Consider the following 25,842-nt stretch of genomic DNA (forward strand, 5'->3'; position numbering starts at 1 on the left):
TGTGTGTGCAAGTGTACATGGGTGTGTGTATTTTGTGACTTGGCACTATTTCACAGTAAGCCAACCAACATATAAATGAGCTGAAACTGTGAATAATTTCAGAAACATTACTAAACTACAATATAATTCCTGAAAGTCATTACAGCATAATGTATTGCATCTATTTAAATAAAAACAATAAAAATCTAGTGTGATTAAAATTGTTAGAAAGATTATGCAAGCAATAAGAATGGTAGGACTCTTATCAAACATATTGCTGTGAGTAGTCTATAATTATTAATTAATTTACAATTTTTGTACCAATAATCATGATGAACTCCTACCCTATTATTAACATAGATACTATAGAAAAGCACTTTAGATGTTAGCTAATGAACCATCATTTTCAGTCATCATCACACCAGGATGAAAGTCACTTTAAGCATTGAATGTTTTCTGTCTTTCTTGGTTGTATGACAATAATACAAGTATTCTTTTTTGAAAGATTGTGAAATCACAAACATGGGTACCTTGTCTGTGGAAACGTAAGTGGATAAGAAAAGAAAAAAGTATCACTTTCTTCTTTTGATTTAACTTAAGGAATATTCAGCTGTGAGGTTTCTTCCTCAAATGCTGACCTATCCCTGTTCCATGTTGATTATCACCATTGACATTACCATCTTGAATACTAATTAAATAAATGCAATAATTATATTTATAATAGATGTACTACCAGTTATTGAGCTATTACTGTATCTGATGCTACAATGCACAATACTATTTGTTGGGTGAACTAATGAGGAAGACAAATATTCTAAGGATACAGTTTTAAGTGTGCTCAGCATTAGCAAAATTGGTTACATTCATCGAACCTATCTTATGGTTCAGTTGTTTGTCAAAACTGATATTTTGCCTCTTGCGTTGGAATTTCATAATACCCCAATATAGTAATATAATGCAACTGTGTTGGAGGAACACTCTGATTCTAAAATACCTTGCAGGTAAGAGCAGAGAACGCCAGGGAAGAGACAAAGTTGTTCCAGGCATACTTTTGGGGGGTAAATGTGCTTCAGTCAGGATTGGATATAACTCCTAACAAAAGAGACAAAAAAAAATAGTGGCTTAAACAAAATAGGAATCTATGTCTTTCTTATGGTAAAATTCAGAAGTAGGTCATGCAGAGTTAGTATGGTGGCTCTAGTGATGAAGTCCTCATGTTCATGGGATCCTTTTAGCTTTCTACGCCATAATACTAAAAATGTGCTCTCACAGTCAAGATTATGCTCCAGTAATTCCATCTGCATTTAGAGATAGAAGAAGAAAAGAAAAAATAGAAAACACTGCATACCTGCCTTTATCCCATTGCCAGACCTTGTTGACATGCCAATCAATTTGCTGTAGAGACCATTACTGCTAAAATATCTGTGGAAGACAAAAAAGGGAAGAAAAGATGATGCTGAGAAATTCACTATTATAGCTTATTCACATTATTATTAAAATTTTGCCTTTATTTTCATCATAATCAGAGGAATAGTTTCTAGACAGATCATCTCTTCACAGAATTAACCATATTTGAAGTAACTAGAAATTATTAGGTAAAATTTCAGGAAAAATGTCATGTATTTATGTATGATTTAATCTATTTTATCCTAAAAGTAAGATGCCTCCTAAAAATGAGTACACAATCCCTATAAAATGTTTTATTTAAGTAGAGTATAAAATACAATATTTTTACCTGTGATATTCTCATTAATTTGCCAAAAAGCAAAGCAAGCATTCCAGTTTAAGTCATGAAAAAGTAGTCTGTGTTGGACTAGAGGCCTCTTTTGCGTAATTATTATCATCATGGAAATTATCTTCTCAATTACTAATTAAATAGCATTATAATTATATTTTCTTAAGAGAGGCACCACCATTTAGTTAGTTATTATTATGTACCAGATGCTACAATAAACAATATTGTTCACAGCATCTGGGAACAGATGTCAATTATAAACTTCAGACAAATTACAAAAACTTACTATTTGAAGAAATGAAAGAAAAGGAAAAAAATAACAAAATTGAAGGGAATTCAACCATTAAAAGAAGAAAAAAGTAAGTTGGGTATGATCCACATTTCTACAGCTTTTCCATCAAGGCTCTTTGTATTCATGGTGCAGGTCAGTTGGAACTCTAATAGAAATCAGAGGCCTTTTCAGCTTAAGGTGTCAGAGTGTGGGATTTACCAGAACTGTGAAAAATTGTTAAGAAGGCAGAAAATAGGTAATTCACAGCATAATGTTTGTGGAGGACTCAAAATCTTCTTTAAATCCCCTCTCCACAATTCCTTAGGTGATCTGTGATCTGTATGTGTGGGAGGAGAGGATTCTAAAAGGGTTAGAAAAGAGAAACAACTGGAAGATCAAAAGAACAGAGTATAGATTTCAGATGATGTCTACCTATGAGAGTGTGGAGTTTATGCCTCCTACTTTAAATGGACTGGTAAATGTATCAGTCTTTCATTATACCTTCTATAACAATGGAGGTTGGGGGGAGTTCAAGGTGATGAACTAATTATTGCTTATTAGAACAAGAATTGAAATTCTTCACAAAATATATCACCTAGGGGTGCCTGGATGCCTCCGTCAATGAAGCAATCACCTGGGGCTCAGGTCATGATTCCAGAGTCCTGGGAACAAGCCCCATGCGCGACTCCCTCCCTGCTCAGGGTGGAGTCAGCTTTTCCCTCTCCCCCTGCTCCTTCCTCCACTTGTGCACACTCTCTCTCTTTCTCGCTCTCTCAAATAAATAAAATCTTAAAAAAAAAAAGATACCATTTATGTTCTCTATAGTATCTCCACAATCACTCTGCAATATGTAATCCCAAATGTCCAATACTAAAACATATACATGACAAAGAAAAAGAAAACAAATATTAGCCATAATTGACAAATATGCAGCCAACAAAAACTGATGCAGGGATCCCTGGGTGGCGCAGCGGTTTGGCACCTGCCTTTGGCCCAGGGCACGATCCTGGAGACCCGGGATCGAATCCCATGTCGGGGCCCAGTGCATGGAGCCTGCTTCTCCCTCTGCCTATGTCTCTGCCTCTCTCTCTCTCTCTCTCTGTGTGACTATCATAAATAAATTAAAAAAAAAAAAAAGTGATGCAAAGATGTCCCAGAGACAGAAATTTAAAGAAACAAATATTTATATGAAACTGTTTATATGAGAATATGGTTTTAATAATGGACCAGTTAAAAGGATTAGTATAGGAACTGAAAATATCAAAAAGCACCAAAGGGAAATATAAAACTGAAAAACAAAATATCGTGAAAAAGCTTGGTCTGATGGGAAATTGTAAAGAGCTTTGAAGAAAAACAAGTAAGTGAAGTTGAAGGTAGAGCAGCAGAATACCTGGGATGAATAGTAAAGAGAACACAAATTGGAAAAGGTGAAGAAAACTGAAGTCCCAAAAGAAGAGAAATGAAGGTGGGGCCAAAAAACAGGGAGGAGATTTTGGACTAATTTTTTTTATCAAATTTTTTTAAAAGAGTTCACTTAAATAACTTCATGATTTCTAAGAAAAAAAATTAAAAACTTCTTAAATATTAAATGTATTATTTGAAAGCAGAGGAAAAAAGATGCATTACTTACATGAGAACAATAAAAATAATGTTTGAACTCACAACAAAAACAATGGAGGCGACAAAACAATGAAACATATGTTTACCAAGCTCAAAAGGGGTGCAGGGGAGAAAATGTCAACCTAGAATCCTGTACCTATGAAAAATAGTCATTAAAGAAAAACAGGTGCCTGGGTGGCTCAGTTAGTTAAGCATCTGCCTTCAGCTAAGGTCATGATCCCAGGGTCCTGAGATAGAGCCCCTGCATCTGGCTCCCACCTGCTTCTCCCTCTCCTTATGCCCCTGCCTATGCTCTCTCTCTCTCTCTCTCTCTCCCTGTCTCTCTGTCTCTCTCTCAAATAGATAAAGTCCTTAAAAATAAGAAGAAGAGATAATAATATTTCTCAAAGAAGTAGAACTTGATAGAATTTACCTACAGTAGAACTTCAATAAAGAAATAGTAAAGATATTTTTAGGTTGAAAAGAAGTAGTATCAGCTGGCAGCATGTAGCTACAGAAGAGAATTTATAAATCTTTATAAGTCTATCCTAAGGTAACATCATACTCATAGTCAAAGGCACAGGTATAAAAATATTAACATTAGTATTACTTGTAATAGACAAAATAGAAAAATGCAGAATGTAAATATTTAATTTATGCATTCTATTCTTTGTTCCATCAATCAATGTTTATTTAGTGTCTACTATGTGCCAGACACTAGGTACTGGAGATAAGTCAGTAAGACTAAAAATGCATATACCACTGAAATATGCCAATGAGACGCTATGGAGTCAAATGAAACCCAGTGGAGCAGAGGGATATATCATAAATAAGGTGTTTGGGGAAGGTTGCCGAGTTGTCATTTGAGCAGATCAGATACCTGAAGGAGATTAGCTACTATTTGTAAATCCCCTTTTGAGCTTCCAAAAACCCTTTGAGGTCTATTTATAGTACAAGTCAAGTAATAGGCTCAGGCATATAGAGCAAGTTGCTAACAATCCCAAAACTAAAAAAGTGATAGAACCATTTCTGGTTCAAGAAAGCACCAAGAATGCATAGTTTGAAAAACTCCTATGAAACACGAAGGGACAATATATTAAAAGAAGGGGGAGGAAAAAAGGGGGTAGGAGGGAGGAGGAGGAGGGAGAGAGGAAGAGGAGAAATAGTGAAAGACTAGCTTGCCTCAAAAATGAGAACATTTCACAGAACAGAAGCAGAGGGGGCAATGCTGAATAGCCTCTCACAGGGCTGCAGGAGAACTGAGAACGACCCGGAGGCACACTCCCTGTTTCAGACCATGGGCTAGGTAGGCATGCGCACCCTCCTGCCCCTGAGGTCCATTTATACCCCTGCTAAATGGATTTCAATTGATGGCCACTCTTGCCTAATCACAGTCATGAAATTCAAAATCTTGAAAAAAAAAAAAAAAAGGCCAACAAACAGCTGCGTTGGTATTTGAATTATTGGTACCTCAGTTATCATGTTTTAAGGGGAGCTGTACTATGCGGGCAAGACGATGGGCTCATTTATGTTCTTTTAAGGCTGTGACATGCATGACTTTCATTGGAAGAGGGCTGAGAGTAAGCAACAAACTGGTACCCTATGAGCTACAAATGGGTTTCTGAGAGAAAACCCAAAGCAGGCGAACCAAAACCATTCATGTTTTCCCCATGCAAGTGCTTGGAGGTAGTTGCTTATCCACCAGCATCTGAGATCCCCTCCAGCTGCCCTTGTTACACCACCCTTTCTGGAGTTAGCTTCGCGTTCCAGTTTGGCAGGTATCCACATTCCAAACAACATGAAAGAAAAGATCCAGAAAAGAGCAAAAGGCAGACACAGACATTCTCTTTAAAGATTCTTAGGAGCCATCTCAAGGTATTTCTGACAGAAGCCCTCAACTTCTCCACACCTATTTACAAAAGAAGTTGGGAAATGCAGTCCTTATTTTTTGCGATGTACCAAGCTAAATTATTTCTTTCAGAAGAAAGGGGAGGGCAATGCATAAAGCAGAAGGAGATAATATGGATGGGCAACAGTTGTCCAAATCCACAAAGCCAATTCCAAAGGAGTTGAGAGAACAAACTTGCAAATGTAAGGCTCCCCTGCATTATCACTGGAAACTCAACTGTTGTGCAAATCTACAGAAGTAGTGACATACGGTTACATCGCTAATACAATTAACCAGCTGTACGCAATGATCCTCATTGATAAAGCCTTCAGCAGCAATTTGTACCTACTCTTTCCTTAGAATCGCTGTTCTACTACAGAACAAAGATAAAGGGAATTGACAGTTTGTGAATGTCATCTATAGAGTTCATCACTGAGAGAGATAGGTATGTAAATGGAAGACATTTCAAGGTTTTAAAGTAAATGAATTGAAAGTCAAGTTAAGACCTTCACACTATGAAAAAAAAAATCTTCGCAGTTGCATGAGAAATAAATCTCAATTAAAAAGTAGGCTTTTAAGTTGATGGTAGGAAAAAAAAAGAAAAAAAAAAAAAAAAAAAAACACTTCAATCCGGTGCTGAATCAACAAGAAAATAGTACAAGTGTTTTGGAAAGAAGCATTTAGATAGCTCAGAAATTGCAAAAAAATTGTTAGAGCACATCTTCAACAGCTCTGTTTTATGTAATTTTGACTGTATGGGTGAAAGCTAGTTAGACTAAAACAGGCGCACAACTGGGAAGTTGGTGAGAATTTTAAAATAATCTTCCCATTCTGCCAAACTTTTAAACTTTTTAAATATTCTTAGCACTAAGCCCTGTGTAATTACCCTGCTCTCATCTCAGGAGGAAGAAAAAAAAGAATGAAACACACACACAAGCACATTAAGATTGCCTCAATTCTATCATTCCCTTGATTCTAAATTCTAGGGCCACAAGTTCCCTTCACTTGGTGATTCTGACAGCAAATAGAACCAGCATCATTTTACAGCATTGTGAGAAAAAAAAAAAAAAGAACAAAACAAAAGAAAAAAACAAAACACCAAAAAAAAAAAAAAACATGCCCACACTTCACTACATTATTTATGTGTTCTACCAATTTCCCCAATAATTATTTATTCAATCAATAAAAATTATGTATTTGGTGGTTTCTCTTTGCTAATCATTGTTAGGAGCGGACATGGCATGAGTGTGCCAGAAATCATTTCTTCTAGGGGTGCCTGGGTGGCTCAGTTAATGATTCACCCATGCCCAGGCCATGATCTCAGGATCTTGAGGTCAGATTGAGCCCCTTGTCAGGCTCCATGGTGAGCAAGGAGCCTGCTTGAGGATTCTCCTTCCCTCTCCCTCTGCCCCTCCCCTGTTTGTGTGCACATGCCTCTCTCCCTCTCTCTCTCTCTAAGAGATAAATAAACTTAAAAAACAAAACCAGAAATCATCTCTTCTAGAAACTCAGAATTTGGCAAGGGGAGATTGAAAGGAAAAGATTATGTAAAAATGGTGAGTGTTATGTTTGAGTGCATTTACAACAATACCGAGAAGACAAGGCGGGAAGAAATTTCACAGTAAAATAGGAAAAACTGAGAAAGAGATAACAACTGCACATGTTTTGGGGTTCACAGGAATGTCTCAGATGAATCCACACACAAAGGACATTCTTCACAAAGAAAAGCACATGAACAAAGGTAAAATCTTCAGGAAAAAATTGTCTCTCCTGATGCATAAAATAATGTTTCATCCACACAAATAAATCTGTTGAGTGCTGCATTAAAGAACTCCAGCTCTAGTTTGGATCTGGACTTTTAGGCATACCGGGGCTATGTCTTTAGGCAAGTTATTTCCATCCTCTAGATTAGGGCTTTACATCTGTAAAGAGATGAGGATATCATTGTCCAACACACAAAAAAATAAGTGATGCAATATGTGTTGCATTTTTCGTAATCTCTGCCTCATAGTTTGAGCTCATTAAAAATCAGTTATTTTATTCCTCTGTCTGCTTATCTCAATGATGTTTATACAGATGAAAACCCACGACTTTGGCCAGTGGCTTCCTGATGGCTCTACTACCTCAGTCCCACACCCCTCAGCTCGGCTGTGAGTGACATTCAGGCAGACTGCCCAGCACCTCCTGGGACAACTCCCTAGTGATGCTCTTCACCCATGGGTGTCTCTTGCTCCTACTTCATATCCTCTATCATGGCCCATCCAGAACCCTTTTCAGGAATCATTTAATTCTTGCAAATCATGGGTTCCAAAGGGCCCATCTGCATTTAAAACTACAGAGCAATAAATGAAATTTTACTCTGTGATCTCCCACTGTTAAGTTAATACTATTCTATTTTATGATGTTAGTTACTTTCAAAATTTAGTCTAAAACATATTTTTGGTTCAATTAGAGCCAGGAGTCTAAAATTTTTTCATACATTTTATAATGTGCCTAGGGTTAAATAAAGCTGGGCATGGTGCCCGTAATCAAGGTAATCTTCATTCATAATGTTATTTCTTTTGAAAAATCGGATTACACTTACAGGGACCTTTCCCCCCTCCCCACAAAGTAACACAAGAGTCAAAGGTCTTCCTAATATTGGTTTGTTTTATTCATTTATTTGTCAATGTAAAATGTAATTTTGCTTGCTTTATATTCTCTGTTCCTAAATGCTTTTAGCATGCCAGGAGACACTAGACAACAAATTCAGGTAAATTATGTCAACACTCAGATAATTATATTTTATACCAATGTTTCTCTACTGCACCTGATATTCACTGTGTCATTATTTATAGACTAAGCAAATATTTTTCTAATTTCATCAATTGATACTTGGTTTCTTCAACTTGAAAATTGTGGATATGTATTGTTTTATATCACATTGAATAAACACAGCTTCCTATTTTTTTAGCATAGGATATATTTCAATAAATATAAAAGGGGATCCCAATATATCAAGTAGATGTTGTATTTCCAGTGAAATAGATGACTGATGACAGATAGATAAGAAATGTAAATTATCTTCCATTTAAATAAAGAAAATAATGGTGCTCACCCAGTGAGTCTATTCCAAATATGCACTTGTCTTATTTAATTTTTTCACTTATTTATCTGTGTCCTTTTATTCTCTCCTCCTTTGGTGACTGGATTGATTTTTCTAACAGTTTTGAAATCAATGCATATTTTTTCATTTTCATGTATGCTATAATATCAAATTTTCAATTATATTTCCATTATATCTCTATTTTGCTTGTCTAACATTTTTCTTTTTCCGTTGATCACACCTGAGATTTCAGTATCTTTGTTCCTCTATTTTTATTTTGTATTATCCAAATTACTTGCTCTTATCATGGGCAGTTTGATTTCTACCAATTAAATATCCCACATAAAAGCAAGAGTATTATTTTACACCAATTTTATCTTTCTCTCTTGCCTTTTTTCAATTCTTTTTCTTTAATATCCAGACTCCTCCTGCTATTACATTCACTTGTATTTGCTAAATTCATTGAAATTTGTTCTTTTTTTTTAAGATTTTTTTTTTTTTTTTTGAGAGAGAGAGAGAGACAGACAACAGGGGGAGGAGAGCAGAGGTGGCAGGGGAGGATGGAGGAAAGAACCTCGAACAGACTCCACACTGAGTGCAAAGCTGGACTTGGAGCTGAATCCCACAACCCTTAGACCATGACCTGAGCCAAAACTAAGAGTCGGATGCTTAACAGACTGAGCCACCCAGGCACCCCATAAATTTGGCCTCATTTTTATAATTGATATTTCTTTTGAATCATATGAGCCAGCAAATCCAAAATTTGTGATAACGTATCTATGCTAGATAAATGTATTCTATTCAGGGATAGTCTACATAATATGATACCAAGCTATATCACTGAACTTATAACTCTTTAAACTTCATTTGGGGACACAAAATTTTAGCAACTGTGCATTTACATGAAGTATTAATGTTTATGCCTTTACCCTGCTTTGTCTTTGCTATTTTTCTTTGTTATTTTCCTGTTCATTAGGAACTACTTTCCTTTGGTCCCTGGATTTAAACCAGATTCTGTGGCTTTTTCTTTTGGTGACATTGTTTATTTATTTATTTATTTATTTATTTATTTATTTATTTATTTATTTATTTATGATAGTCACACAGAGAGAGAGAGAGAGGCAGAGACACAGGCAGAGGGAGAAGCAGGCTCCATGCGCCGGGAGCCCGATGTGGGATTCGAATCCGGGTCTCCAGGATCGCGCCCTGAGCCAAAGGCAGGTGCCAAACCACTGCGCCACCCAGGGATCCCTCTTTTGGTGACATTGTTCTTCATAACCTTGCTTTCCTCAAATCAGTTTTAAGTATTCTATCCTTATTTGGCTGCCCAATGAATTGTTCGGTTCCTTTTGAACAGGTGGTTTGAATTTAAAATATGTACAAGATGCCACAGTGGCTCTGGGAATTTGCCTGCTTGCAAGGTCACCAAGAAATAAGAATATGGATAGAATAGATTATGAATCTGCTGTGCTCCCTCAATGTCTCTTAAACATTGAAATTAGGATTCTCACTTTCTATTTACATATTTTTTGGTAATAATTTCAAATTCAGCACAAAGATTTTATAGATCCAAAGATAGTTTTAAGTAAAATTTTAAAAATTTTCTTTCTATGAAAAAAAAAACTTCTTTCTATGTATTTTGGTCATTAAGGCAAATATTGAAGCATGGAATATTCCACATAAAGATCATCATAAATAGAAATACCTGGGTGACTTAGTGGTTGAGCATCTGTCTTTAGCTCAGGGTGTGATCCTGAGCTCAGGGGTCATGGGATCGAGTCCCACATTAGGCTCCCCACAGGTAACCTGCTTCTCCCTCTGCCGGTGTCTCTACCTCTCTCTGTGTATCTCTCATGAATAAATAAATAAAATCTTTTAAAAAATCATTAAGATGCAGTCCTTAATGCACCAGTTTCTTTCTTTCTTTCTTTCTTTCTTTCTTTCTTTCTTTCTTTCTTTCTTTCTTTCTTTCTTTTCTTTTCTTTCTTTCTTTCTTTCTTTTCTTTTCTTTCTTTCTTTCTTTCTTTCTTTCTTTCTTTCTTTCTTTCTTTCTTTCTTTCTTTCTTTCTTTTTCTTTTTTAAGCAACAAGATCACCTGGTAAGATTATAGGAAAAAAATTTGATATGGCCTTGTAGGAGCTCTACTCTAGTCACAAAGGACACAGATGATTCTCTGTTGGCTTCTGATTTTATTTATCTTTGTAGTTGTGTTTATTATTCCTATTGGCACATGTTATCATAATTTCATTATGCATTTTAGACAATATCCACTGATTTCTTAAAGGACATATAAAGAATTAATTTATTTATATTAATGCCTATTTCCCTTTATTCAAATATTTGATATTTCTTCAACATCTTTCAATGTCCTCCTGGTTGCCTTTCTAATTAAAAGAGGATATTTATCAAACATTTTATCAACACCTACTTTAATGCATTAATGTAATACCAATGCTGAAGCAAGGATGATTGGATCATTCATATTTCCTTCCCCTTCTCTTGAAGGAATTGCCTTTTGAAAACAATTGTTTCACATTGATAAAGTTTCCCAAGAAGCCTGGAATCGGACATTTGAAGGTGGCACTTGATGATGACAACCTTTTTCTTGTTGGAAACTTCACTCCAGTTCTGTTCATTGAGTGGTTGTTCAGTTCTATGGATGTGAAGATTATACTAACGTGACGTGAAGGTTATACTAACACAGTCCTTTAGCTTTGCTATTGCAGACACTTTGTGCTTACTTCTTCCAGTGGACTAAACTGTTCCCAATCGTCACCACTGTGGAATCTTGCCTCAGGATTAAGGATAGCACTTTCTTGGGATGTTTCAGTGGGATGGTTCTTTTCCCCTCAACAGAGTTTGTAGATCCTTGGTTTTAACTTATAAAGATCTTCATAAATCTCCAAATGTAATAGAGGTAAATCTACCCAAATACTAATAACCCAGTTTCAGGTTTCCCACAGGCTCTCATTTCAGAATTCCTCCTGCCTTTCTTGACAGCTGTCTGAACATAGGAAATGGAAGCTCATTCTTTCATAGGTGGTTCTAGAGACCTACCCTTCTGACTATGGCATATAGCAGGGATTCACCTAACACTCTCTCTTTGAACATTAGATTGAAACAAATATTTGCACACATTGGACACCAGACAGGTTAGGGCAGTGGTCCTTGAGAGAAAGGTGAAGTAATAAAATAAGCCCTACAGTTGCCCTAGACTGGTGAGAATTTATAGGCTACAGTGCGGAAAGGGAGAGACCAAGGAAGGGCACTCTAAAGGTCTCTCTGAATAGCAGAGTTCCAGAATTTAATGAAATGACTAAAAATCGAACAAGTAAAAGAGATGAGCCATGTCCAAAAGAATGAAGAGAAAGACTAATTTCTGTGCAAATAATTTACATAGATATTTCCCCCTTAAGGAGGTAGAGCGTAACTCTCAAGCCCTTGTGTTTTGCATTTAGTGTCTTGTCTGGACTGTGTGCTGCGCTTAGAGTATGGTATAGAAGGGAAGGACAGGACTTCACAGTAGATAAACCTAGCAAATACTACCTCATCTAGGTTTGTTGGATCCAGATTAAAGTTTATATCACCAGGATATGTCAGGCTGATAATATGCACTTTTAATATGATGGGTTGAGAATGGCACTTGATCTCCGTGCTCTTCCTTCCCCAAACCCATAACCTAGGTGGACCATAAAAAACACATCAGACAAATCCAAACTAAGGGTCATTCTATCAAATCATGACCAATTCTCTGAGAAGCTGTCTTAGACCAGAGGAAACCAATGAGACAGGATGCCTAAGCATAATGTGGTACCGTTAATGGGATCTTGAAAGAAAGAAAACAACATTAAGAACAAACAAACAAACAAGCAAACTCTAAAGAAATTGGTTAGTGAGTAACAATGTGCTGTTACAGATTCCTTAGTTATGACAAATGTACCATAGGCTGGCCTTACCAAATGTGGGAAAGGATATGGAAAGCTTCCTATGTGGTACAGCCACTTTGGAAAATAGTTTCATTGTTTCCTAAAATGGTTAACTTAAACCTTCCATATGCAACAGCTACACTGCTTCTGATAAAAGCGTATGTCCACACAAAATATTGTACAGAAATATTCAGAGCAGCTTTACTCATAACAGCCCAAAAATGGAAACAATCAAAACGTCCATAACCAGATAAATGGAAAAACAAATTGTGGTATATCCATAAAATGGAATATTCCTCAGCAATAAAAAGGAATTAAATATGTTTAATTGAGACACACATGAAAACAGCTGAATCTCATAATTGATGCTAAGAGAAAGAAGCCAGATGTATTGTTCAATTCAATTTGTATAAAATGAACAAAAATGTACTGCAAGTGGACAGAAAGCACATGAGTGGTTGCCTGGGCCCAGGGATAGGTGATGGGACAGAAGGATAGATTACAAAGGTCACAAGGAAATTTGTAAAAATGAGGGGTATGTTCATTATCCTGATTGTAATGATGTTTTTGTAAGTGCATACCTATGTCAAAACTCATCAAACTGTACACTTTAAATAGATCTAATTAATTTCACATCAGTTATACTGCAATAAAGCTGTTCAAAAATAAGTATGGATGACTCTATCCTATGGTTTCTGGGCCAATTACCCCAAGCCTAACAGATAAAAGATCTTCCCTCCCTGAAGTCAAGAGCCCTCCTCCCTATGGCCTCCTAGAATGACTGACAAGGGAAATTTGATTTGCTTCAAGGAAAACTCTGCTCTCACCTACAGAGCTATGCTCTGTTCCTTTGTCCCTCAAAAGAAAATCAAACAATAATTCAACATCAGAATATTTTCTAATATCTTGGTTATTCATTCTTAAGACCCCATGTGAGGCATCAAAAAGACCAGAATAGTCTGGGTTCAGCACAATACTTTTCTATCTGTCTTCTTCCATACAAAGCTTCGAAAAAGTTTAAATTATTGCTTTAACTATAGTGACCTACTTACACATTTAATCTAAATCCACAAATACAATGTCAAATCATCTAAATTTTGACTCTTGCCTCAATATTGCAATTTAAGTTATCTTTTGTTATGACTGGCAATTGTCTCAACTTTTAAATTTTTATTAACATCATGTTGCTATTGAATTTCATTCTATTTCATTCAAAATGGGATTAATGCTTTTCTGTTAACCTGAAAGGGATTCTTTGATTATGTCACTTTATGTCAGAGAGCACCATATTGGATATTTCTAACTGGACATTTGTTTATGTATATTGCTGCTGGAAGTTTATTCTCTTTGGCTGCCCAGAATCCAGTCACCATTCTGATTGGAAGAATATTCCATGTTGGGAGGTAGGGCCAGCAATATTCCCCACACCTTGGAAGGTAAATGCAGTCAGTCAACTGATCCTTGGCCATGTATGTATTTGTGCTTAGAAATAAATCTTGGGTTTAGCATTCATTTACTGTGGCAACATCCAGTGGCTTGGATATATTCTTGCAGCAAAAGATATGTGACCAGTGGCAGCATCAGAAGCAGGCTATTCCTGCTGCATGTCCTTGACTGAGGAGGCTCCTCTTGCCTTTCCGGTCTAGTATATTAGTAGGTGTTTATCGTGTCTTTTTCTCTATAGCCAGTAAACTACTATTCAGCTTCAGTTTGTTCCAACCAGTTTCTGTTGCATGCAATTAGGAATATTAAATGATACATATGTGTACATGTTCATATAACAATGATATAATGCATTTCTTGGTGGGTCCTGGTAGGGAGCTACTCTTTATGTTCAATGATCTATGGCAATGAAGAGAAGGTTGGTGTGAGAGCCAGGTAACTTCAAATTCCTTGTTGTAAGAGCTAAGAGCACAGGCTTTGAGGTCAAACCCAGGAGTCCGTATCTCAGCTCCCCCGTCCTGTATGATTTGGAGCAAGTTACTTATTCTCTCTTAGCCTCAATTTCTGCTTCCACAAAATGGGGATGATAATATCCCCACCTTTGTCGTGACAAGTAAATAACTAATGTACGTATTTTGAAAAGTATCTGGTACATAATAAGCACTTGGTAAATGTTTATTATTGTTGCTGTTGTTGTTGCTTTTTTACTATGGAGTCTGATGTTCAGTGTTTTGAGTCCCAACTCATTAGTTTTGTGACACGGAACAAATGATATATCATATAGTCTGTGTGTGTGTGTGTGTGTGTGTGTGTGTGTGTGTACTCTTTCACTTTTGGCTCTGTCATCTATACAATCCGGAGAATAATAAGATTATTAAAGAGTTAATAAGATAAAAAGGGCAGGGTACTTATCATGGTGTTTGATTACACACTACAAATATTAGCTATTATTTTAATGATTGTATCACTGCATCTCCTTGGGCCTTGTAGTCCTTCTCCACATAATGAAGATATTGAAACTAGATTAAGTTCTCTACTTATTGCAGGTTTGAAGTAATTCTGTGTGTTCTCCTAAGTGTCTCATGTGATAAATTCAAACAAAGTCCTGGCACTCTAGGGCCTGTTCCCTCAAAGTGTGTCTGGACTCCTACTGAATTAGAAACACCAGAAGAGCTCGTTAAAATGTAGAGTCCTGAGGCTCACCCTAGACTGACCAAATTGGAATTTTCATGGTGTGACCTAGGACTCTACATTTAAAAATACATCCTCTAGGTGATTTAGGCTCTAACACTGGAAAAATTTATAAGTAAAAGGCATATGAGGATTCAACAGGAATACGTCAGCATAAGTCTAATTAGAAAATTGTGTGTGTGCTTGTGTTTGTGTTTGTGTGTGTGTGTGTGTGTGTGTGCGTGTGTGCTGTCAGGAATAGATATCAGACAGGCCTGAAGCCTAAGCATGCTAAGAGAATGTATAATTCTGAGGATAACTTTGTGGAAGAGACTGATTCTGTTATTTCTCCATATGAGTTACTTTTGTTGCCAGTCAGAACAGGTGTTTAGTCAATGTGATGTTTAAATATCTTTTGACTTGGATTTCTCTTGCAGTTATTGGTTGGTTTAATTCCATTGAAATGATGACAGAACTTTTCTTCTTCTCTTTTTTCACTCAGATTACTATGCCAGGTGTCATTTATGGTAGCTGTCAATTTGTGAGCACCTACTCAATGCTAAAAACTTTATTTACTTTATATACATAATCTTATTTAATCCTTACATAAAGTGTTATTAATCACTTTTTTTACAACAGAAAATGATAAGACAAGAACACAAAGAAAAAAACAAGACCCAGTACAGTTTAACATGTTGCCCCAAATCTAGCCTATAGTAGTTACTGTGGCTAAAAATTGAGTCCAAGTGTGTATGACTCCAAATCGGGGCAAGTGTTTTAGAGAACTGTGTTTTTTTGTTTGTTTGTTTCTTTGTTTGTTTTGAGAGAAGGAGAATACAAACAGGGGGAGGGGCAGAGGGAGATGAAGACAGAGAATCTAAAGCAGACTTCCCACTGAGTGAGGAGCCCGACAAAGGGCTAGATCCCATGACCCTGAGATCATAACCTGAGCCCAAACCAAGAGTTGAAAGCTCAATCGACGGAACCACCTAGATGCCCTAAAAGAGCTGTTTTAAAGTACATTTGAAAGTACCTTTAGCTGCCTTTGCTCATCATCAGAGGAAGTTGATAGTTTTAATGCAGAAAATACTTTCTGAAATCTATGGAAATACCAGTCTTTTATTTTGTATCTGTGTGTGACTTGAAAAAAGAAATTAGGAAATCTTCAGCAAGAAATAGATATATTAATAACTATAATCAAAGCAAGAGTTCAGAAAATGAAGAAGGCTCTCAGATACTTGGCTTTATGACATCTAAACCCCAGCTAATGGCTCCTTCATGACATTTACTTAGAAAAAGCCTGTCAGGAAAGACAGTTGCCACCCAACCACCAATGAACCTCAAGTCATGGAGATAAGAAAAATGAACTTGTTTATTTGTGGAAGAAGGGCTCCAGGAAGGGTTTACAGATATAGTTGACCATTGTAAAACATGGGAATTAGGGTTGCTGAACCCCACAAAGTGAAAAATCTGCATATAACTTTTGACTGTTGACCCACTGTTGACCAAAAGCCTTACAGATAATATAAACAATTAATATCTATTTTGTATGTTATATGGTATTCTCACAATAAACTAGAGATAAGAAAATGATACTAAGAAGATTATAAGGAAGGGAAAATACATTTACAAGACTATGCTGTATTTATAAAAAATCTGTGTATAAGTGGACCGATGCACTATGAACCTGTTTTGTCTAAGAGTCAACGGTATTTCAATATTTTTCCTGAAAATTCTTACCATAGATATTTCTGATACTAAAAAGATCGAATATAACAGTAGCAACCTTAATTCCTCAAAATCACAAAAATTCTATTTATAACTTCTAAAGGGGTTTATTAAATATTGATGTAAATGGTTACTATTTGTGAATGATGTTCAGGGAGGTATTAAGCCTTCAGTATTTCTATTTCCTCATCTGTAAGACTAGAAGAATAATAATGCCTAATTGAGTAGATAGCTCAGAGGAGTAAATAAGTTGCAGCATGTAAAATGATTATGAAGATGTTTGGCACATAATAAGGCCTAAAATAATATTGCTAATATTATGCTTGACTTAATAACATTGCCAATATCAAGTTACTATTATTATTGCTGCTATTAGTACCTCAAATGGGAGACAGCTGTGAGGATGTTGCCTATATGCTCCCAAAGCAGTGTATGAAGGAACTGAGCAAGGAAACATCTTCCGGAAAATAAGAGTGATAATGGCAAGATCAATTGCTGAGTTATTGACAAATTCTAAATATGCAGCAAGTGAAGGAGCCCCAAGACATCTGCAGGAGTCACAGTTTAATCAGAACCATGGACAGGGAATGATGGTGAGCTCATGGAGGCATGCTAGAGTACTACATGATGGTTAATGCTCACAGTGTAATCTGTTACTGGTTATTTGAAATCCTTGCAAACTAATCTTATTGAATGTATATGTAAATTATTACAAGTGACACCCCTCATGTTAAGAAATACCGTGCTTCTCATATGTCAAGTCAAATGACAATTTATGGATGATCGAACTGTTTGGAAAACTCTATTTAGAAGGAGAATCAATGATCTCCCCCAAGGCTCTAAGTTCAGGTTTTGTTCATTGCGCTTTCCAGATACAAAATATATCTAATTTGGTTGTTGTTTAATGAATAAGCAATAGGAGGAAAGACACAAATTGTCAGTTACCTTTGAAATGAGGGCATTTTCAAAATTATTAATGAAGAGTGGAAATATCTAAATAACCTCAGTGGTTTGGAAAAGACTGTGAACCTCCTAAACCTATGTTACTAAGGGTGGAATTACAATAAGCTTTTTCATAGATTTATTCCTCCTTTCCTGTTTTATGGACATGATATTAGTATTTATGAATAATACTTGTTTTATTAGAATGATGAGGGTTTTGTTTTTTTTTTAAACTAATCTGCTTTTGTTAAGTTTTGCAGGCTCCTTTAAAAATCTAACTATGCTCTATTAACCAGCTTTGAGAAGTAAAAAGCTGTTCTCTATCCTGCTGAGTAAATATGAATTTCACAGTTAAATACATAAAATAATGATTACATCCAATGGTCACGAGGGACATGTTTTTAGGAGTATACTAATTAAACTACATCCTTCAGACAACATGTTTCTACACTTACTAGCAATGAACCATATCTGATTGGTCATTAAGTAATTAGGAATGCTAATGTAAATAAAGTGCCATTCAAATGGGGCTTCAGACTAGAGATGAATCATATATTCTGTCTTATGGTCTGAACTATATACAGATCAATCAAGTAAAACACGGAAAGAAGTACTTAAAGAAAAAGTACCAAGGAAAAAGTACTTAAGACCAAAAGGAAAAGATGCTTCTATCCATCATTTCTTGCTAAATAGATTCTGTATTTTTAAGCAGGGTTATTTTTAAAATTTTACTGATAATATAAAAGTGTTATAAACAACTTAAATTGTGACCCTACATTTTTCTATGCTTTTGTAATTTACATTTCTGTGTGTGTGTCTAGTTTCTGTGAAATAGCAAATATGAGAAGTCCAAGAATATACAGAGTCATGAAGATTGTGAGATAGAAATGGGAAAATCCCTGACATTGGACCAGAAAGAGAGGAATACTGACTAAAAGTTGAGAAGTGGAACAATTGGAAGAAAAAGAGGAGAAATGACAAAGTATTTGAAGTTATTTATAAAACTACATAATAATAGGATGGGTTTCAAAACCACAAGATCTATAGTCCTTAAATCAGGACTATGTGTCAAGAAAATTTAATGAAAGTATTTACTCAAGTATTAAAAATAAGAAAAAGGATACATTGTACAACAATATTAGAATGAGTTAATACAAAAATCCTTAAGTACTGGAAAATTTTCAAAATTATGATTCCTTGCTTGCATTGGTAATAAGAACTTACTTACCTGGCATCTAGGTAGGTGCCAAATAAATATTTGTTAAATTAATTAATGAATGCACTAATTATGCAAATTTCAATATAAGACATGTCCTTTTTCTAGAAAATAAATAAAGAACCAAATATTTTCAATATGTTATTTTGTCACAGTGACAGCCTTTTAATAATTTTCCTGCCACTTCTGCTTCTTTATGCCATCTTTTGTTGGGGCACAATTTACATTCAGTAAAATGAAGAAAGTGTACTAAGAATAAAGCTTGATAATGTTGTACATAAGCACATGGCCCTTAATATCACCCAGATTCAGCACATTTTCATAACAATGAAGATTCTCTTCTATCTTTTGTTTGTCAATATCAGTCTCTTCAATGATAGCCACTTACAATTTTTACTTCTTGAATTTTTTTATAAGTAAAGGCATATATTGTGTACTACTTATGTCTTACTTCTTTCACTTAATGTAATATTTTTAAGATTCACCCATGTCATTATATATGTCAAATATATATGTATATAGATATATTGTCATGTATATATATATATACACACCACACACAATGTTTATGCCACACATATATATCATACTCATACAAAAAAGTAAGTTGTTCTTTTTTATTGCTGTACAATATTCCATTGTATGAATACATTAGAATTTGTTTATCCATTTTCCTATTGAAAGGCATTTAAGTTTTTTGCCAGTTTTGGTTATTATGGGAATTCCCGTAAGGCCTTTTAGTGGACATGCTGATTCATTTTTCTTGAGCAAGTATTTAGGAATGGAAGTGGTAGGATGTATATTAGAATGTATTTAATATGTCAAAATTCTTAAACATTTTTTCAGTAACATTGTACAATTTTACATTCATTCAAATAAAGCATGGCCCTTATCCACATTCACATTTTTTATATTTATCCTGGGAAATATGTGGCAATACCTTATGATGGTAGTAATTTGCATTTTCCTCATGTCCAGTGATGGTGGTAATTTGCATTTTCCTCATGTCCATTTTCCAATGGAAACGTAAATTTTTTTGAAGGAAATTTTTTTTTCGTATATGGTGCAAAGAAATCACACTGCAATTGTTTAATCTTGATTACCTTACCTCATACAACTCATTAAATTTATGAAATAAAAGGTATTTGAGGTGGCTCAGAGATATAAAAGTGGAAGCTTAAGTAATAGTGCTTACTAATAAAGCAATAGGCTTCTAGAACAAGAGTCAGTAAAGGCCAATTCAGCCTTCATTTATCTTTTTTTTCCTTTTAATCCTTTTATTTTAAAGTACTTTTAAATTTACATCTAGTATTCAGAAATACCACAGATAGATACCTTCCTGAGAAAAGAAAACTCAACAACCTAGGAATAGAAGGGAACTTCCGTAACTTGATAAAACATAATCCATTTAAAGCCCACAACAATGATCATATATGAGGATGAAGACAGAAGGCTTTCCCCCAAATTTGGGCACAAAACAATGTTGGTTTTTATTATTTCTATTTAGCATTTTACTGAACATTCTAGTCAGAACAATTAGGCAAGCAAAAGAAATGGAAAATCTCCATATTGGAAAGGAAGAATTAAAATTATTTGCAGATGGCATGATTTTATGTATAGAGTATCCTAAAGAATTCACAAAAAGATAGAATTAATAAATTAGTTAAAATAAACTTACAAAAATAAATTATATATATATTAAAATTAAAAATCTGAAAATGAAATTGAGAAAACATTTCATTCATAATTGCATCAAAAGGAATAAAATACTTAGGAATAAATTTAACAAAAAAAGTAAAAGATTCACATACTGAAAACTACAAAACACCACTGAAAAAAATTAAAGAAGACCTAAAACATACCTTACTCATGCATCGAAAAGCTTGACATTAGTAGAATGGTAACACTGCCCAGGTTCTCTGCATATTCAGTGCAATCCCTATCAAAATTCCAGATAACATTTCTGCAGAAATTGACAAGCTGATCCCAAAATTCATGTGATAATTCAAGGGATCCAGAATAGCCAAATTTGTCTTGAAAGAGAAGATCAATGCTAGAAGACTTACACTTCTTGATTTCAAAACTTATAGCAAACTGCAGTGATCAAAACTACATGGCATTCACCTGAAACTAGTTTAATACTGTAGTCTATGCCATTCTCCAACTGCAATTAAAATAAAAACTTTTAAAAAGAGAGAGAGAAAAAAAGGACTGCATGGTACTAGCATAATGATATATAAAACAGTGGAAGAAAATTCAGAGTCAAGGAAGAATTTTTAGATTTACGGTCAATGATTTTCAATAAGGCTCAAGACATCAATGTGGAAAAGAATAATCTTTGGAAAAAAATGGTGCTGGGACAACAGATAGATATCCATCTGTGAAAAAAAATGCAGTTGGAATTCTAGTTCAGGCCATATTTGTCTGGAATTAAGACCAAATAAAGTAAAAATGGTTCAAATATCTAAATGTAAGACCATTTAAAATTACAAATTCTTAGAAGAAAACATAAGCCTGAATCTTTGTAACTTTAGATTAGGCAATGATTTCTTAGACATGATACCAAATCACAAGCAACCAAATAAAAAGATAGATAAATTGAACTTAACCAAAATTTAAAAAGTGTTTACTTCAGGGATCCCTGGGTGGCGCAGCGGTTTAGCGCCTGCCTTTGGCTCAGGGCGCGATCCTGGAGACCCGGGATCGAATCCCATGTCGGGCTCCCGGTGCATGGAGCCTGCTTCTCCCTCTGCCTGTGTCTCTGCCCCCCCCCGTGTGTGTGTGTGTGACAATCGTAAATAAATAAAAAAAATTAAAAAAAAAAGTGTTTACTTCAAAGTACATTGTCAAGAAAGTAAAGAAGACAAAGAAGACACACCACAGAACAGGAGAAAATATTTGTAAATCATATGTGTCATGTAACAATAATATTCAGAACTCTTCAAATAAAATGAAAAAAAGAAAATGAAATAAAAAATTGAGCAAAGTGTTTGAATAAATATTTATCTAAAGAAGATTTACAAATGTCTAGTAACCACATGGAAAAATGTTCAACATCATTAGACATTAAGAAAATGTAAATCTGGGCAGCCTGGGTGGCTCAGTGGTTTAGCACCACCTTCAGCCCAGGGCCTGATCCTGGAGACCCGGGATAGAGTCCCACGTCAGGCTCCCTGCAAGGAGCCTGCTTCTCCCTCTGCCTGTGTCTCTGCCTCTCTCTCTCTCTCTATGTCTCTCATGGATAAATAAATAAATAAAATCTTAAAAAAAATAAAAGAAAATGTAAATCTAAAATAAAACCACACTTGATTTCCATTAGGGTGGTTATGATCAAGAAGAAGGATAAAAACAAGTGCTGGCAAGGAACACACCCATGTCCATGTAAGGACACTGGAATCTTCATATATTTTTGGTGGGTAAGTAGAATGGCGCATTTGCTTTGGAAAACAGTTTGGTAATTGCACAGAAATTTAGAGTTATCTTACATCCAATAACTCCTCTCCTAGGTAAATATACAAGAAAATTGAAAACATATTCACACAAAAACTTGTAAACAGATATTCATCTTTGCACCGTCATTCACAGTAGCCAGTCTCACTACCAGGATATTCACACTGACACAATCCCCTGATCTTAGTTAGATTTCTCCAATTTTACATGTGTGTATATTGAATCTTATGCAATTTTATCAACCTATGGTTTGTGGATCTGCTGTCATAGTCAAGTTAGAGAAGCGTTCCATCACCAAGGTGTTCCTCATTTTGCCTTTCCTCATTTTGCCCTTTTACAAACAAAGCACCTTCCCATCTGCTAGGCCTGGGGAGCTGAGAATTGGAAAACGGAGGTAATCTTCTGCCACTGGGTGACAACCCTGAGACATGCCTACCAAGTATGGGGTGGGGATGGGTTCTCTGGCTGCCACTGCTGCTGTCAGGGAGTGGGTGGGAAATCAGTTGCTTCACACCCCTACCTCTACTGGCATCTGGCTTGCCACTGCCTTTGGGTAAGTCCCTACTGGGCTTTCCTCTACTAGTGCTTTGGCCAAAAGGAGCAGGTTTTACTTAGGTATGTATATGTTTGCTTGTTTTGTCCCTTCTTGTTGGCACTGTGGATTTCAGGCTCTCTAGTGCCCAACCAGGGACATAAGAGAGATCAAAAAGAAAAACCAAGGTATTCAGGTGAGGTGATCCTACAAGTCCTGAGTTCCCTATCCAGCCCACCTTTTTTTCACCTTCAGAGTCCTTTTATGATTGTTTGGTGAATAATTTCCGATCTATTTAGTTATAAGTAGAGGGAAGGAATTGGGAAAATGGAGTCTAGGCATCTTGTCCCTCCCTTGTCTCTCTGTCTGTTTTTACAAATAAAGCTTTATTGGGACACAACCATGCTCACACTCACTCTTTAAATATTGTTTATTGAGGACTTAGGCTACAGTTATAGGTAGGTATTTTCAACAAAGATAATAATGCCTACAAAGCTTAAAACATACCAACTAGACCTTTACAGAAAATGTTTGATGTCCCCTACTCTAGAAGAAAAGATGTGAGTATATATTCATGATCTTGGGATCAGCAAAGTTTTCTTAGAACACAAAACTCACCAATCATTTAAAAAAATGTAAATTGGACTTAAGCAATGATTAAAGTTGTCCTCCAAAATAGCATGGACTTAGGCATGATTACTGCCTTTCAAGGAATCATCTATACCACAGAATGCTTGGGAATCCAACAGAATCCTGTGTATATCTGAAAAGTCTGCTAATGTAGCATCTTTTTTAAATCACATGAGAACACAAGTGAATGCCCTGAGTGATCCAACCTCCAGCCTGAGGACTTAGTAACAATCAGTGGTTCAGAACATGAGATTCTTTTTCTTTTTTTGCACAATGTTTTTTTTTTTTAAAGATTTATTTATTTATTTATTTATTTATTTATTTATTTATTCACAAGAGACACACACACAGAGAGAAATAGGCAGAGACACAGGCAGAGGGAGAAGCAGGCTCCATGCAGGGAGCCTGACGTGGGACTCAATCCCGGGTTTCCAGGATCAGGCTCTGGGCTGAAGGCGGTGCTAAACCAACTGCTGAGCCACCCGGGCTGCCCAGAACATGAGATTCTTGATGGAAAAAATTGTCACTGATTTTTGGGAATTATTGGCTTAGCCTGTGTTTTCTCCTGCATATGTCTGTGTTGTTGGTGTGGTATTTGCCTCCAATATAGTCAAACAGCCACCAAATGGGCCACGTCCATGTTAGTGGCACCACTTGTTGACCAGGTCCCATTGTGGAAGAGAATGGACTGTTGAAGGGGGTCACTGAGAGGACATGACCACTGGTTGACCCACTGGCTGGACCCCAGCAATCAGAGGCTCCTCACCTCCTCCTCTATCCCTATAATCTGAGTTTTACCTGCTTTCCATGCTTTGAGATAGAAATGTGGTTTTGAGAACATCGGGATGGTATGCATGAATGAACTCAGTTAAGGCCTCTTGTAAACTTTTAAGATTTGGCAGGTAGATGTGGGGATCTACTTGTCTTGCTGCTGCCCAAGACAAGCTTCATAAGTAAATTTCTTTGCTCATCAGAACTGCCACCTATCAATCTGGAGTGACCAATGTCTTTCTTTGGGGTCTCCTTGTCCTCTGCCTATGGAGGCAGTTTCAGATTGTACCTGGAAAGCTCCTAAGGAGATTGCAAACTAACACAAAGTATTAATGGATTTAAGATTATTGAGACATGGAAATATGAAAGCATACTAGATTTTTTATATTAATTCTTATGGAAGTAATTCAATTTAGAGTTTATTTACTGGGAACCTAATCTCAGTGTATAATGATTACCTTATATGATCATATTTCTTAGCAGGGAACTCTGTAAATAAACACTGCATTGTCAGAATTATAGGACTCATTAGTAAAAACTTTCTACTTATCAATTTGCAAGAAATGTAAGTTGATTTACTTTCTCATTACCTAGGAAGGGTTTTCATACTCCTGACTCATCTCTGTTCTTTTCTTTGTACAGTAAATGAAGTTATAAGTCCCATGAAGTAATAAACTACAAATTATAATGCTTCATTGCATAAGCAAGTAACAGGAAATAAATTATGAAGAACAAAGTCCTTGTTACACAAGCTTCAATAATCCTTAATTCTGAGCAGGAAAATAGCCAATCAGTTGTGTAAGGGACTATGAATAAAGTAGGATAATAAGCATTTGAATTGTCATTGACGTAAGTTTTTATTTTAGTAGAAGGGAGAACTTTCCAGAGAATGTGTGGGAAGTCAGCTTTCTAATGAGTTACACAAACTATGTGTTCTCTACTTTTTAAATCTTTAGTGAAGTTTGTCCTCAAACTTAAGGACCTGAAAATAAGCTTCTGCATGCATGGGCAATAATAAAATGCTGTTTTCAAGTGAAAGATTAAAACATGACACCAAGATAATTGAAAGGTTTTAAGTATTGTACTCGCCTTTTTATCAAGCAAATCATGAACATGCAGGTGATAATTGAATGCAGTTGGACCATTGTGTCCATGTGATATATTTGTAAAAGTTGCTGGCAGAGCAACGTGGATTCAATTGCCAGGTAGTTCTGAGGTAGGGACACAAAAGTAGGAACGTGGTGGTTTGTACAGTTTTGACACATGCAAATTTGTTCTCTTTTTTGACTGATACTATTAAAAATTTATTTTTAATATCAGCATATTAAAAATTAGGCTTAGTTACATACTTTCTAAAAGAGAGAAATAAAAATACTAGAAACCTTTAGTGTCCAGGGTTTCCTGGAGAAATGATGAATCCAGACCATGAGCAGGATGTGTATACATAAGCATAGAACATCCAGTTTTACCCCAAAAC

The 25,842-nt window shown here is 35.7% G+C and overlaps 1 long non-coding RNA gene across 1 annotated transcript; it reads right to left on the reverse strand.

Annotated features, from left to right (window-relative positions):
* Positions 1-973: 973 nt before the first annotated feature.
* On the reverse strand, positions 974-25,842 carry LOC140642274 (uncharacterized). The gene is made up of 3 exons (XR_012038762.1): positions 25,748-25,842; positions 1,328-1,401; positions 974-1,071 (listed from the first exon to the last, which is right to left on the reverse strand). It is a non-coding gene; the product is annotated as an uncharacterized lncRNA (long non-coding RNA).

The sequence above is a fragment of the Canis lupus genome, chromosome 11 (assembly GCF_048164855.1).
Source record: "Canis lupus baileyi chromosome 11, mCanLup2.hap1, whole genome shotgun sequence".
Lineage (NCBI taxonomy): Eukaryota > Metazoa > Chordata > Mammalia > Carnivora > Canidae > Canis > Canis lupus.